This window comes from Equus asinus, chromosome 21 (genome assembly GCF_041296235.1).
Source record: "Equus asinus isolate D_3611 breed Donkey chromosome 21, EquAss-T2T_v2, whole genome shotgun sequence".
NCBI lineage: Eukaryota > Metazoa > Chordata > Mammalia > Perissodactyla > Equidae > Equus > Equus asinus.
This window is the reverse complement of record NC_091810.1, coordinates 53,865,060-53,879,923: the sequence shown is the minus strand read 5'-3', so window position 1 is coordinate 53,879,923 and position 14,864 is coordinate 53,865,060. Positions and strand designations below refer to the sequence as shown.

The 14,864-nt window shown below is 43.6% G+C and overlaps 1 long non-coding RNA gene across 1 annotated transcript in view; it reads right to left on the bottom strand.

The window, feature by feature from the left end:
- Positions 1 to 14,864, bottom strand: part of LOC106838427 (uncharacterized) — a 55,480-nt gene that overhangs the window by 5,584 nt on the left and 35,032 nt on the right. The window lies entirely within an intron of this gene.

Sequence of the window (14,864 nt, the reverse complement as noted above, 5' to 3'; positions counted from 1 at the left end):
CAAATCCAGAGGTTTCTCCCAGCATCTGCCGTGGTTTGGCACCACAAACATCTAAGAGTATTATTCTCTTGCTCCAAGATGCAATCTTGGGAAAATATGACCCTATCCTTTCCCAGCATCATTATCCATTTGTGTGCTCCATTTTCATCTGCCACAATTTCCCCCTTTGTCCATTCATTATCTGTCTCAAACCAGATAATGAACCTGAATCTCTGGATTCAGCCATATTGCCCACCCACAGGGCAGATAGCAGGGTTAGCCTTCCCATAACTTCCCCTTCTGTCCATTCCGAGGAAGAAGGAGGAGGAGGAGGAGGATTAGAGAAGCAAAGGATGAGAAAACTAAACCAGCAGGCAGCTGGACAGCACTGAGAGTCAGTACTAGTTTAGATACGTGGGGTGAAGTCAGCATCCAGCACTTGTTGCCTTTGGGAAAAAGCACAGTCAAATTCCAAGGAACTGAAATAGTATCCTGAGCAGCAAAGCTGGTTGTCTCTATACTCTTGGCCCAAGTTATTCCCCAGAGTTGACCTGATTGGGCTCTGCATTTTAGCCAGGTGAATTAACCATCTTTAGCTGGTCATATGTGCTATTGGAATTCTCCAATCCTCCCTGGCTGCTTCTTCTGGAAAGGAGACCATCATAATATCATCAATGTGAAAAATAACAACTTTATTGGCAATCAAATCCAAGTGTCTTCTCATCAGGTTGGGAGCATATCCTGGAGACTTTCGGTACCCTTGCGGGAAGACAGTGAATGCACGGAGCCTTCCTTCTGTAAGAAAATGAATTGTGCCTGGCTTCCTTCCAAATTCAGATAAAAAAGCAAGCATTAGTCAAATCTGTCAAATTTTAGCCTGTTGGACTTCTTAAACAGTTTTCACTGTGTCTACCTTGGGGAAAAGCCATGATAGCTAACATTTAGTTTCCAGAAGCCACCTGCTTTACTCATAGGCCAAATAGGACTATTACGAGTGGAGAGACTATCACTCCTGCCTCTTCTACTTGTTTTATTAAAGCTGAAATTTCTTAATGCCTTTCCATGATGCAGTACCATTTAATATTCAGTTTAAAGTGGGTATGGATCTGGGGGGGGGGGACACTATAGTATACAGTGTGCATTGCCAGGTCTGTCCAATGGCAGTATATCCAATAAATGGTCAAACACATTTGATCTGCCGTGAGGTAGGTTTTCTTCCCAAGCACACTGGAATGGTGTGTCAATAACTGTGAAGGGTCTGAGATTTCACCCCTCTTCCAAGCTAAGAAAATAGCCTGCTACAGTTTTGTGGTGGAAGATATGAGACTCTTGGATCAAAGGACTTTATTACTCATGGAACAAGAAGCATAAGCTGAAAGTTTGGATGGTTCCCCTGGCACTGGGTGGATGCTGCACAGTGGGTTTCAAAGTCCCAAGGTGGAAAAGGCGTTGGTATGTTTAAGAACAGAAAGAATAAAGTGCCTGGAGTCTGGTCATCAAGGGGAGAAGTGGAATGAAGAGATTAGCAAGGTAAGCAGGAGCCAGATTTGCAGGGTTGCAGATCATGGTAAGAAGTCCTGAGTTTTATTCTTGAAGATAGGTAGCCATGTAACTCTTCAAAGTAGAAAATACCATGATCTTATTTACACCTAAAGGAGATTATTCTGGCTGCAACGTGGAGAAAAGATAGAAGGTTGAGAGTGAAATAGTTTAGTCCAAACAAGAGATGAAGTTGGCTTGATTAGGAGGTGATAGGGAGAAAGATGTAGATAGATTCAAGACAATATGGAGCTCGAACCAACACGTCTTGCATATGGATTGGTGGGGAGAGGCTCTGTCCTGGGGGCAAAGAAAGAATTAAGGATGATGTCTCAGTTTTTGGCTTGAAGAAAAAACAAACATATGAGAGGTAGGAAGATAGGAAATGAGGTTCGAGCAACCAGAGGGGCATCATAAGAGCTCCTTTTGAACAAAAGTGACATGAAATGCACGGAAATTTTGGATTGTTAGTGTTTGGGGTAGAACTAAAGGCATGGGACTGACAAAATGACCCAGTGAATGAGCATAGAGAAAAAATTAGACCAATAGCACAGATGTGGGCAAAGATTCAGCTACAAAAGTGGACAGGAAGGTGTTTATTCTAAGAGGATAAAACCGTAGCCCAAAACCCATTAATAGGAAACTGATTAAACAATACTATTCCATCAATTAAAATTGTGTTCTACAACGTATTTGCTCACATGGAAAGAAGTTCATGATATTAAGAGACAAGAGTTATAAGGCTACCTATAGTACAATCTCACTTTTATTCAAGAAATTCTCTGTACATATGCATAAAAATAAGAGTAAAAGAAATATACACTACAATACATAAAATATTAATAGTGGCTCTGAGGGGCTAGATTATAGGGTTTTTTTGTCTCTATTCTCTAAATCTTCAGTGAACACGTATCACTTGTATAACAGGGGAAGAGCCATGAAAAAATAATCTGATTCCTCACAGATATCTTTGGGACTAAATCCTGCTTCTAGAAACTCATGTGTGGCCGTTAAGCTAACCCCAGTGGATCAGGACAGTCAAATCTATCTTGTTTCTTAGCATCATTTCTGTAGCCAGCGGTTCTGAACCTTGGCTACACATTAGAATCAGCTGAGGAACTTACACTTCTCTGCCAGGCTCCCCACCTCCCCCAGGATCTGACTTAAGCGGTCTGGAAAGTGGCCCAGGCATAACCATTTGGGGGACCCTGGTGATTCTCATGGGCAGGTAGAGCCTGGGAACCACTGGGAAGCCCTGGCTTGGTCTCCAAAGCACAGGTTCTAAGGAGAGTAAAAGGAAGCTAGAAAAGGAGGATGGTGGAAGAAACGAGACTTAGAAATAAAGGATTAAAGAGAAACTAATCAGGACACAAAATGCAAAGACGAAAAGGTTGAGAACTCCTCCCACCTCAAAATAGCTTTTCTTTCACACCAGGCACTAGTTAGCTGCAAAAATGTGATCTCTACACAGAAGTTGATAATAAGAGGCCGCTCCCAAAGCTGCTGGAGCAGGTGTTTCCTCCCAAAAGAGGGCGGGCCAGAACTATAAATCTCATTTTGGAAGTTTCAAGCCCTGGGGATACTATTCTGCGTTGCTGCCACTCTCGCTGCCATCTGTACCGAATCTCAGCTCCCGTTTCTGGGGCAGCCCTCCATCCAACTGGCAGCCCCACAGTTTGCATTCTTGCACAGTGTGTGAATGGAGGGGGAGAGCCTTTGGCAAGGCAGCCCTGGGGTCTCCTTCCCTCAAAAGATTTGCCAGTGATCCTTGCCCTGCTGGCTTCCTCTTTAATTGGCCCACGCTGTGGGGAGCAATTGAGATTAAATGGCCGCTTGCTGGGTGGCTGTGCTGTGCTAGGCGTGCGTGGCCCTATTTGGAGCATTTGTTGTATCCAGGATTGAATGAAGCAAGTGCTGCTGCTGAAGCTAGCGGGGTGTTCCTTGAAGCCATGTCAAAGCAGGCTCTTAATTTTGCAAAACAGCCTCCAAAGTCAAACTGGCTCTGTACCGGAGCCATTCCGGGCAGAGGGATGTCACGAGCAGAAGCCAGAAGGCACAGAAAGAAGTGGGCAGAAGGAAATTTAGAGCTATGAATCAAGAAAATAGGTTATTGTGCAATTGCCAGCTTGCTTTGAATAGCCAGCAAGGACAGGGAGGGATCCCCCTCCATTCATAGAGGTAATGCATTTCTCTAACAATGCTGGGCAGCCTCTGGGGCAAGAGTCATCCCAAGAGAGTACAGAATTTCTGGATTTTGGGTGCTAAAGGCATGAGAGCAGAGCAGGGCACTGGTGACTCTGACCTTGGGCAAGTTGCTGAGCTTCCTGAGGCCTCAGATCGCAGGCTCTGCAAGAGGGTGACAGGAAAGCACAGGAAATCGAGGTTTGTTTACGTCTTCTCCTGGGAGTATTCTCAAAGGTGAGCTTTGAGCCCTGTTCAGCCCTATCATGCAGAATGGACTGGGAACCTCATTTAGATTGAGCCAATGAAAACTCTAATCCCTTAGCAAATCCAGCATCTGACCACTTCTATCACCTGCCGTCACAACCACAGCCTCATCTCTGAGGCCTCATCTCTGGCCTCATCTCCTGCTAATTTACTCCTCACTTCCTTTGCCCCCAACACACACACTCTTGCCCCAGGGCCTTTGCATTCACTTCCCTAAATCAGATCCATACTGGAGAGTAAACTGAACTTCTAGTAAAGAAAAGAATCATTCCCATTGAATGAGGATCTCTTCAGTCTCTACTGAAAATGAATTACAAAATGTTTATATCAAGACAGACTAACCAAGGAAATTGAAGCTTGGGATTATTAGCTATAAACCAATTATAAACTGGGAGATGTTTACCACTCAGAAGACCTTGCTGACTCAGCCCTTGGATTCTGGGTGAAAATAGCTGATGGCACTATTGTTTAGTAAGGCCCTTCCTCATCTTTAATATGTAGATAACATGATTTTAACTTTCTTCTGCTTGTATACAGTTCAGCCCAATGTGCTGGGATATCACTAAATGGAAAAGAAGAGCATCCAGGACAATCAGCCTGTGAGAGGTGAGGTAACTACCCAAGAAACCAGAACAGGAGTCACAAACACATGTCTAGCAAGTGATGAGGGGGGATGAAGCAGGCAGGTGTTGCCTAGAGAGAGCAGGACCACGGAAAAGGACAGCTGCTGCTCGGCGCTGGCCAATTGTCATTCTATGGGAATGGGAGTCTGGTGCTGCCAGATACGATTTTTCAGTGCAAGCCAGAACCCAAGTTTATGTGAAATCCCTCTGTTTTTGTATGTTGGCAACTCATTCGAATTAAAAGCAAAAAGAGGCATGGGTCAAACTACATCTTTGGGACAGATTCAGCAAACAGACTGCCAATTTGTGGTCTCTGAATTGACACAGAGAAGGTTACAGCAAATACGGAGTAAGACCAAGAAAGCTCTAGAAAATGCAGAGTGAAGAGCGATGACCCCTAAGCTTGAGGTCAGGAAAGGAGTCAGAAAGGAGACAAGTCTTAAGATGGAGGCTAAAGAACATGAGAACTGAGAGTTGCAGGCAGGTGTGAATAATAAGCCTACTGAACTTTGGGACATCCGGCAAAGACATGGAGGTGGGATGGACAATGTGGAGTCCAGCCAACTGAAGTACAGGCAGCATGCTGGTGTGCCAGGTTATTTAATCTTCCCTTTTTCTTCCTCTGTTTTCACCTTTCAAAAATATAGGCAGCCCTGTGCTCGTTGCCTCAGGGCAGAAGTCACAAGCAACCTGGGACTCCACAGGACTTGTTTCCAAATCTGAACCCCTTGGGTCTAGGGTAGAATTCTCAAGAAAGGTATTTTGGTCATAAAATGAAGACAATATTCTAGAAAGAATGTTCCCTAGGCTGTAGAAGGGAAGACAAGCAGAGAAGCCTGGGGGTCCCATGGCAGATGCTGTTCATAACATGGCAGCTTATTCCCCATTTCCCAGGAAGAACCACCTGGAATCCAGAAAGGAAATGGATGTAGTACATCTAGGCAGGTGAGATTCTATGTAGTTGCCCAGATAGATTCCTAGCTACAGTCTGGAAGCAGCAGAGAGCCTCCAGGAAAATGGATATCACGGTAGGAAGAGGTGTTGACAAATGCTTCATAACCAGGGAAATCTCTCCCAACACCTTGACTCCCCTGAGAAAGAGTGAAATTAGAATTTCCTAAGACCCAGTAAACTGGAGGTGCAAAATGTAAGTTATTTTTCACATACCTGCCTTTCTGGACTGAGATTCAAGCTGGCTCCCTTAAAGAGGAGCTAAAGGTGAAGGCAGATAGGGTATGAACTTGAGTCTAAGATCCTCTGCCAATGGCCAATGTGGTAGGCAGTCTCCAAAATGGCCCCGAACGATCCCCACTCCCTGGTACTCACACCCTTGCCTAGTCCCCTTCCACATGTACTAGGATTTGTCTGTGTGCGACCAGTCGCATACAGCAGAAGTGATGGCATGTCACTTCCAGGACTAGGTTATAAATAGACTGCAGCTTCTGTCCTGGGCTTACTCTCTCCCACCCCTTGCCCACAGATTAATCTCTCTGGGAGAAGAAGTTGCCGTGTTATGAACAGCTCTAGGAAAGGCCCAAGTTGTAAAGAACTGAAGCCTCTAGATGATAGCTAGTAAGGACCTGAAGGCTTCAATACAACAGACTGAAGTAACTGAGGCCTGCCAATGACCACGTGAGTGAGCTTGGAAACAGAGTCTCCATCCTCAGTCAAGCCTTGAGGTGACTACAACCTCCTAAGAGACTCTGAACAAGAACCCCCTAGCTCAGCCACTCCCAGATTACTGGCCCTCAAAAACTCTGTGAGATAATAAATGTTTGGTGTTTTAACCTGTGAAGTTTCGGGGTAATTTGTTACACAGCCATAGATAACTAATATACCCCCACCTCAATAGATCAAGTAGATGCTGAACTGAGTGTATTAGGAATTAGATGATTGGCCAACAGCAAAGTACAGAAGTTTTGTCCTTTTTCTTCCCAGATGGTGCCACCAACCCTCTGCCTAGGTAGATAGTCAGAGATGGATCATGACCTTGAGCTCATTGAAGAGAGAGGAGTTAAGGAGACTGTCAGGTGCAGATGCTGAGCTGTTCTCTGTACTAGGCACTTTTGAGTGTTACAGAACAAATCTTGTACCAAAATCCTATGTCAGCAGAGGGGAGTTTGTCATCATGGCTTACACCAATTGAGAAACCACAAGTTCCCAGGTGTCCTGGCAGCTTCAAGCCCAAGTGCCCCAGGGTGGGCAGCACAGGAATTTGCATTGGGTGATTTAAGGTAAAGACTGATTTTCAAGAGCAGCAAATCTTTGCAAATCACTTCTTTCCTCCCACTCATTTTTTTACACAGAAGGGGAACATTTGCTGTTTTTTTAGTGCCTAGAGCCTTAGCATCTGCCCCCTTGTCATTTGGGAATTGAATATTATGGCACTTGCTGATTTGCAAAGTAGCCATTAATCACTGAGCTCTGCCCTCACTCTGATGACGAGCCAGAAGTGGTTACAAACTGAAGCATTGAAGGGTTAACCCAACACTGTCTCCTGATGTGCCTGACATTTGTTCTTTGCGGTCTATGAAGCTAGTGGGTCTAGACCCTAGAAGCCAGGAGAGAAACGGGGTGAGGAAGCCTGGAATCCAACAGTCTCTAGAGAGACTTCCCATGGTCTTTCTTCCAGTACCTAAGTCTTTGCCCACGTTCCCTTCTGTCTTGGGAGAATGCTTCCAGATGCTGTCAGTGACTTCCCTAAACCATGGGCTGCAGGCAGCTCCACCACTGCTATTTCCAAAAGAAAAGTTTGCAATTCTAAACAAATTCACTTTGGATCTTGAGACTTAAAAGGACTCCTCTAAATTAGAGCAGGGATTTCTCTCAAGAAGGTGTATTCACATTACCTTCACTCTGACAATACTTCATTTTAATTTTGTGATAAGGCATCCATCCACAAAGGACTGAGTTTAATTTTAAACTCTCTTATCTGGAAGCTGGAAAGTAGAGAAGTACTGAATGTGAGCTTGTAGTATCAGGAGAAGGGCAATTTGTGATGAGTGGCCTCTGTCAAGTGTTAAGAAAGGGTCAAAGAGAATGACCAGCGGCCTTTATTACTGGGTGTGTGGATGGGCTGAACTGGGCTAGTGGCCAGAGCAAAGTCTCTTTGTGACCTTCTGTCTCTCTTTGCATCCACTGACATACAGGGGCTTTTGCTTCCTAACCGTAGGAAGAAGAGGTTTGGGTGGGCAAAGGAAGAATCAAGAGAAAGCCGACCACAGCAGGGGCTGGTGGTGGCATGGAGACAGATCTTCTCCTGGCGCCTTGGATGGATTTGAACACCTGTGGGTAGGGGCATAAGGGCCAATGAGAGTAGTTCATGAGATGTTTGATGACACTCTGGACACAGAGCTGATTCAGGGCACAGGGCACAGAGTGGGACACAGCTGTTGGAGAAGGTCATTTTCAGCAGAACTGAGCACAGCTCTGGTCCCTCAAGGAAGGGGAATTCCTGAAACCGTCTGCATTCCCAACTCCATCTGCCTCTCATAGAATCCAATCTGTGATTTGTACACACTGGCCTTGTCAGAACTTTGTTCCACACAGAATTAGAATCATTGCAAGAGATCTGAGAAAAATGAATTTCTGTCTTGTGTGTGAAGACAAATAGAAAGTTTTCACAGCACTAGAGTAAGTGTAGGGTCGTGAGGCTTTGGAAGTTTGATTCTCTAGAACAGCTGGTCCCTTTCCTTCAGTCCCCTGAGGTGGTGACTGACACTGTTTGTTTAAAGTTACCATGGGCACTTTGAAGACTGGGGGGTGGCACTTGCTTAGCACGAGGCTTAGGAATGCTGTCAACAGAGGTCATGAGCTGTCTCAAGTCTTACTTTGGTAATAACACATCAGGGGGTGTTCCAGAGGGGCCTCTTCCCTCCATGGTCCACACACACCTGGAAAGAAGTTTTCAGGAGCCTCCTGGGAACATCCATTCCAGCCTCTTGACACTTGAAGATGCTATTTCCACAGGGCAGTCATTTCTAAACTTATTCCAAAGATGGAATTCCAATGTACAGAAGAGGTGAAAGTAGAACTTTTGATTAAGTAAGGGGACACAGCATCTGAAGTCCCACCAAACCTGGTTAGAAACTAAGTGGCAATATCAAATGGTATCTTCAAATGTGGCCAAATGCGTCCCCCTTATTTTGCTGCCCACTCTGATGTGTGTTTTGTTTTTGGGGAACGGCAGCCAATTGTAGGGGGCTCTACGGCACTGCTAGGGTCAGCAGTGCTGCTGGGGCCAACTAAAGCTCCATGGGGAAATGCCAGCAGAATCTATTCTGATGCCAGTGATGGCAGTGTGGCAGTGGTTTAAGTGGCTGCAAAATTCAGGGTCTGGTGCAGTGCTGTTGGACATACTGCCACTTGTGTGTCCTTCAGGGGACCAGTTCTGTGAAATCACTTGTATTGTGTCTGGGTATGGAGCCTCCATTCGGGTAGCTGGCTTTTCATCTTTCCTGCAAATTACTTTCTTTTCTGCTTAAGTTAGCTAGAAACCTGACTTTCAACAACCTCTAGCAAGAGAAAGACAAAGGAAGAGAAGTTATTTCAGTAGAAAAAGATTCAAATGTCTCCCCAAACAGAATTTTGCATCTGCTCTGCTTGATGCACTCTTTCCCCCATTGGGTACCCTCCATTGAAATGGAAAGCGGCTTAGGGTCCAAGTTTGGTGTGTTGTTCTTTTCATTTGAGCCGTGAGGATGAGGCACAGGCCTGGAGGAGATGCTCTAGCAAAGACAGAAGAGCCATGGTCCCGAGGGGTCAACTGAAAGGCAGAGAGAGGGTGAGCCCCCTCTATTGCTAATATAACCTAAAGAATGGTACAAAATGCCACTTTCCCTGCACACAAACGGCCTTCTGCATTAAGTACCTCAAGTGGCCCCCTGCCTTGGTGCTGTTCCCTAAAAGCAGAGCCTGAGGCAAAACTTACTTGCAGGCAGTTGGCTTGACAAGTCCTCCCAGGGAGCAGCAGGCAGGGAAAGGGGAACAAGAGACAGAGAGGAGAGAAAGCTATCACCAGATGCCTTGTCATCTGTGAGTTGGTTACCACTGTGGGCCACTGGGAGTCAGCCTTCTGAGAAGGCCAGGTAAAGTGCACCCCAGAATTGTTCACCTCAGGGACAGAAGAAGCACTAACAGTAAGCTCCTGTTGTCCACTGGCTGAGGGTTGTCCTGTGTGCCCTCACCCCCACACATCCAGACTGAGCCATGTGAGGTGGGCTCCCACAGGCCCTTCCTGCCACCCCCACCACCCCCCATCCCCGGGATGGAAGAGCAGCCCCAGGGCAGGCGTGGTCCTGCCAGCAGAAGGTGCTGACACCTGGGAGCAGGGTACTCTAGCCATGCCTGGAATCAGAGGCTAGACCAAAGGGATGTGAGGCGGTGTACAAGGTGTCCAACCCTCCCAGTGCTACCTTCTCACAGAACAGCACTTCACGCTTTTCAGAAGGTTAGTACCATGTTGCATGCCTATTTAAAATGATTGTTGCCCAAGTCTGGTCACTTTCAATGCTATTTCTGAAACACACCCCACATCACTAACACAAGCAAAAATATGGATCCCTCCAGGTCTTGGCCTCTCTTATTTGCACGTACTGCTTAGCCTATGCATTATTACTTTGGATTTGTTACCATGAGGCTGGGCAGAGGGAACAGGCTCCCAAGATTTGAGATCAGGCTTAAGGAACAGACCCTATTTAGGCCTCAAGCATGAGTCTCACGCTCCAGCTCAGCTTTTTCAGACTCTGCACTGGGGGCTGGGGAGTGGGCATCACAGACTCAGCTAAAGTGGTGTGCCCCTCTCCCATGTCCTACTGTTCCTGTGCAGAGCTCCCGTGAGGGCCTCTCAGGAAAGGTGTGACTGAGCCAAGGCAAGATGCAGGGTTCCTTGCCACTTTGATGGCAGCAAAGCACCTGCCTTCACCCATGACATTTACCTAGACAAAGGCATGAATCATGCATTTATTCCACTGATAACCTAAAGCCCTTCTTTAAGTTTTGGTTTTTTCCAGTTACCAGAACCATTTACCTTAAGTTATTTCCAAATAGACTTGAAACCTATCTCCTCATCCTCTCCTGGGGAATGCCCTTTATCAAAATTTCCAGCATGTAAAGCAATAGCAAATAAAGCCTGGGGGGGGGGTGGTTCTGGCCACACTTATGTAACAACATCTCTGAATATATTATTGACCCAGTGCGGAAGGAAGTTATGAATGAGGTAAAGAGATTGTGGTTCATTCGTTTCTTTTCTTATAAACTTGAGTTTATATTAACATAGTTCTTCATTCCTAGCGATACTGTAAACTGACTCTTACAGTCACTAAACAGTTTTTCTCAGCACAGAGTTTCTCTGCAAGTCTGAAACAAACCTTACTCAGTTAATTGATTTCTTTCTCAAGTCCATTAAGTGAAGGTGAGCTGTTACAGTACTTTTTTTCTACAACAATAGTGATTCAAACAGCATTAGTGGGTCTGAAGACATTAAAGATGGCAGCTATTAAAGTGTAATATCTGTGTCATAGGTCCATTCCATATGCAAAAGTTTTAAGGTGGTCTCAGGACAGGCCAAACTGTCGTTGGCATATAGTGGTTCTAACTCAAGGAAGAAGCAGCCTAATCGAGTGTGAGAGTCAGAAACCACCTCTCAGCTCACCCGGAACTTCAGCCCATGTGGTCTCTTTGCTTCCAGTTGTTCTTTTGCCCAGAGAGAGCTCTTTAGGCAGCCGTACTACAACACATCAAAGCATCTTGCATCCAACTTTAGTTTCGATGTAAGTGGTAGCAAACCCGCACATTCACATCTGTGCCAGAATCTGTTGGTGTTTTCAACCATAGCCTTGTTTTCTCAGAGATTAAAATTTAGTTAGGGGAAATGAGATTACCCCGTGTCAGACTTCAAAGGACAAAGGCATATTCTGCATTACAGCCCAAACATATGATGTAAAAGGGCACTATGGGAAACACAGACAGGTCAGTGGGCATGGTAGTTGCCAGGAAAGAAACAATGTGTATGTATTGACATTCCATCACAAGTAGTCACTTCTCTACTCTCCTCATGGAAGATTGCTCCCCTACCCACTCCAGCCATACAGTTCTGGTCAGCCTGCCAATCACAGGCTAAGCTGATCAGTGATTTGTCATATGTCCTTGTCCCCAACCAAGTTCAGGCCAATCTGAGTCCCTCCTGGGGTTTTCTTCTTACTGAAGTCATCAAGGAAATGCTCTTTTTATTCTCTGCTCATATGGCTATAAAATATGTAAGTCTGGAGCTAGGTGATGCTTCAGTTCCTGCTTCCTTTGCAGGGAGCCTGGGATAACAAGATGAGCTTGCAAAGAGGGGTAGGTAGAAAAGCTGAGGAGTACCAGTGACATCCAAGTCCCTTAGTCTAGTTATCCCTGAGATCAGCTCCACCTGCCCCTCTTCTTGGGCAAAGGCTGGAACTTGCCACCGACCAAGTCCTAATACAGAATGTTTCATAAATGGAGATGCAAGTTGGGTCTTGAAGGCAGGTTAGGCCTTGGATTCATGTTAAGAAAAAGGAGCACGGAGGGAAGCTGGAGGGCAGAGGGAGGTACAGTGATCAGACTGACAGAGCAAATGTGCTGTTCAGGAATGGGAGAGATGATTAATCAGAAATGGGGATGAGTTGTATACTTTGGGATTGTTGTTAGAATAAATACATTCTAAATTGATTCATATTTGCAAAATAAATGTTGAAAAGTTTCCTTCCCATGCCTGTTTCACAACCATTCAGTTCCTATCTCTAGAGGAAATCAATATCCATACAGCAAATTTTGCATATATAAACAATATGCATGACTATTTTGGAAAGTTTTGAGTGCTTAGATAAGGCACTTGGTCTGTATTTAGTAGGCAACATGGAGCCACTATAGATTTTCTAGAAGTGTAATTTACATATAATAAAATGCATACTTTAGATTCTTAGACAAAAGACTTACACAGTGAGAGTAGTGTTTTAGGGTGATTTGGCTGATGGAAGGGTTCAGAATTTCACTGGGTGGTCTTAACAGGAGACTTGAGATGACAGAAAAAAAGGTGACCTTTGGGGAAAATATCAAAGTCTAACATTGGTGTGATTGCAGTCCCAAAAAGATGAAAGACAGAGACAGGGTACAAAATATTTGACAAAATAATAGAACGAATTTCCAAACTTGGTGGGAAATGTGAATTTATAGATGAAGAAGTTTAGTGACTCCTAAGCAGGTTAAACACAAACAAACTACACCTAGGCACATCATAGTCAACTGCTGAAAACCAAAGATAAAGAGAAAATTTGAAAGAACCAGAGGAAAAGGATACTTTACATACAGCGGAGCAAAATTAGGAATTATGGTTGACTTCTCATCAGAAAACAATGGAGGCAAAAAAGTCAGTGTAATAATATCTTTAAAAGTGCTGAGGGGCTGGCCCTGTGGCCAAGTGGTTAAGTTTGGCATGCTCTGTTTCAGTAGCCTGGGTTCATGTGTTGGATGCAGACCTACATCACTCATCAGCCATGCTGTGGCAGCAACCCACATACAAAATAAAGGAAGATTGACACAGATGTTAAGTCAGGGATAATATTCCTCAAGCAAAAAGAAAGAAAAGAGGAAGATTTCCACAGATGTTAGCTCAGGGCCAATCTTCCTCAGCAAAAAAACAAACAAAAAAAGTTGAAAGAAAATTGTCAGCCTAGAATTCTATATCCAGCCAAAATACCCTTCAAGAATGAGGGCAAAATAGGGGCTGGCCCAGTTGCATAGTGGTTACATTCACAATCTCTGCTTCAGTGGCCCAGGGTTCGTGGGTTTGGGTCCCAGGCGTGGCCCTATGCCATGCTGTGGCAGTGTCCCATATACAAAAAGAAAAATAGAGGAAGATTGCCACAGATGTTAGCTCAGTGACAATCTTCCTCAAGCAAAAAGAGGAAGATTGGCAACAGATTTTAGCTCATGGCCAATCTTCCTCACACACGCAAAAACTCAAACAACACAATTTGCAAAATGGCAGACATAAATCTAACCATATCAATAATTACATTAAGTGTAAGTGGATTAAACATTCCAGTTAAAAGGCAGAGATTGTCAGACTGGTTAAGAAAACAAGACATACTTACATGCTATCTACAAGAGACCTACTTTAAATATAAAGATATAGATTAGGTTTACATTAAGCCTATGGAAGCACATATACCCTGCAAAAAGGAAACTAGAAAACTAGAGCAGCCACATTGAGATTGGATAAGATACTCTAACACAAAGAATTGCCGTCAATAAAGAGGAACATATCAAATTATAGAATGGTCAATTCTTCAGGAAGACAAAACAATCATAAATATGTAGAAGCCAAATACCAGAACTTGCAAGTACATGAAGCAAAAATGATTGGACTAAAAGGGAGAACGACAAAATCCCCAACTGCGTCTATGGACTTAACACTCTTCTTTCAGTTATTGGCAGAAAAAACTAACCAAAACCCAAAAATCAGTAAGGATAGAGATTTTAAAAGTACTATGGACCAACTCGACCTAAATGACACTCATAGAATACTCCACCAATCAACACAGAATACATGGTACATTTATCAGATAATTTATGGTCCAGCACATGATCTGAGTCTCAATAAATTCAAAATATCAAAATAACACAATATATGTTCTTTATCCACAACAGAATTAGGAATCAACAAGATAGATAGAAAAAGAGACAAATATCTGAAAATTAAGCGCACTTCTAACAAGTCAAAGAAATTGAAGAATATTATAAAATATTTTGAACTAATTGATAATTAAAATAAAACACTAAAATGTGTGGGATGCAGCTAAAACAGGGCTTAGAGGCTCAGAAGAAAATTATAGCTACAAATGTTTATTTTAGAAAGGAAGAAAGATCTTAGATCAATAATCTAAAGTTCAATGTTAGCTAGAAAAAAAGAGCAAAGTAAACCCAAAGCAAGTAGAATATAAATAAGAGAATAAATTAGTGAAATAGAGAAAATTAATAGACAAGATACAAAAGAGAAAAATAGAAAAATAGAGAAAGGAAGATCAAAAGTTCTTTCTAATAAAAGATGAACAAAATTGATAAACCTCTAGCTATCTTAGTTAAGAAAATAAAAAGAGAGAACACAAATTACCAATATCAGGAATGAGAGATATTTAAAGGATAAGCAAATATTATAAACAACTTTATGACAATAAATTAAACAATTTAGATGAAATTAACAATTCCATGAAAAATACAACTTATTAAAGCTGATGCAAGAAGAAATAAGAA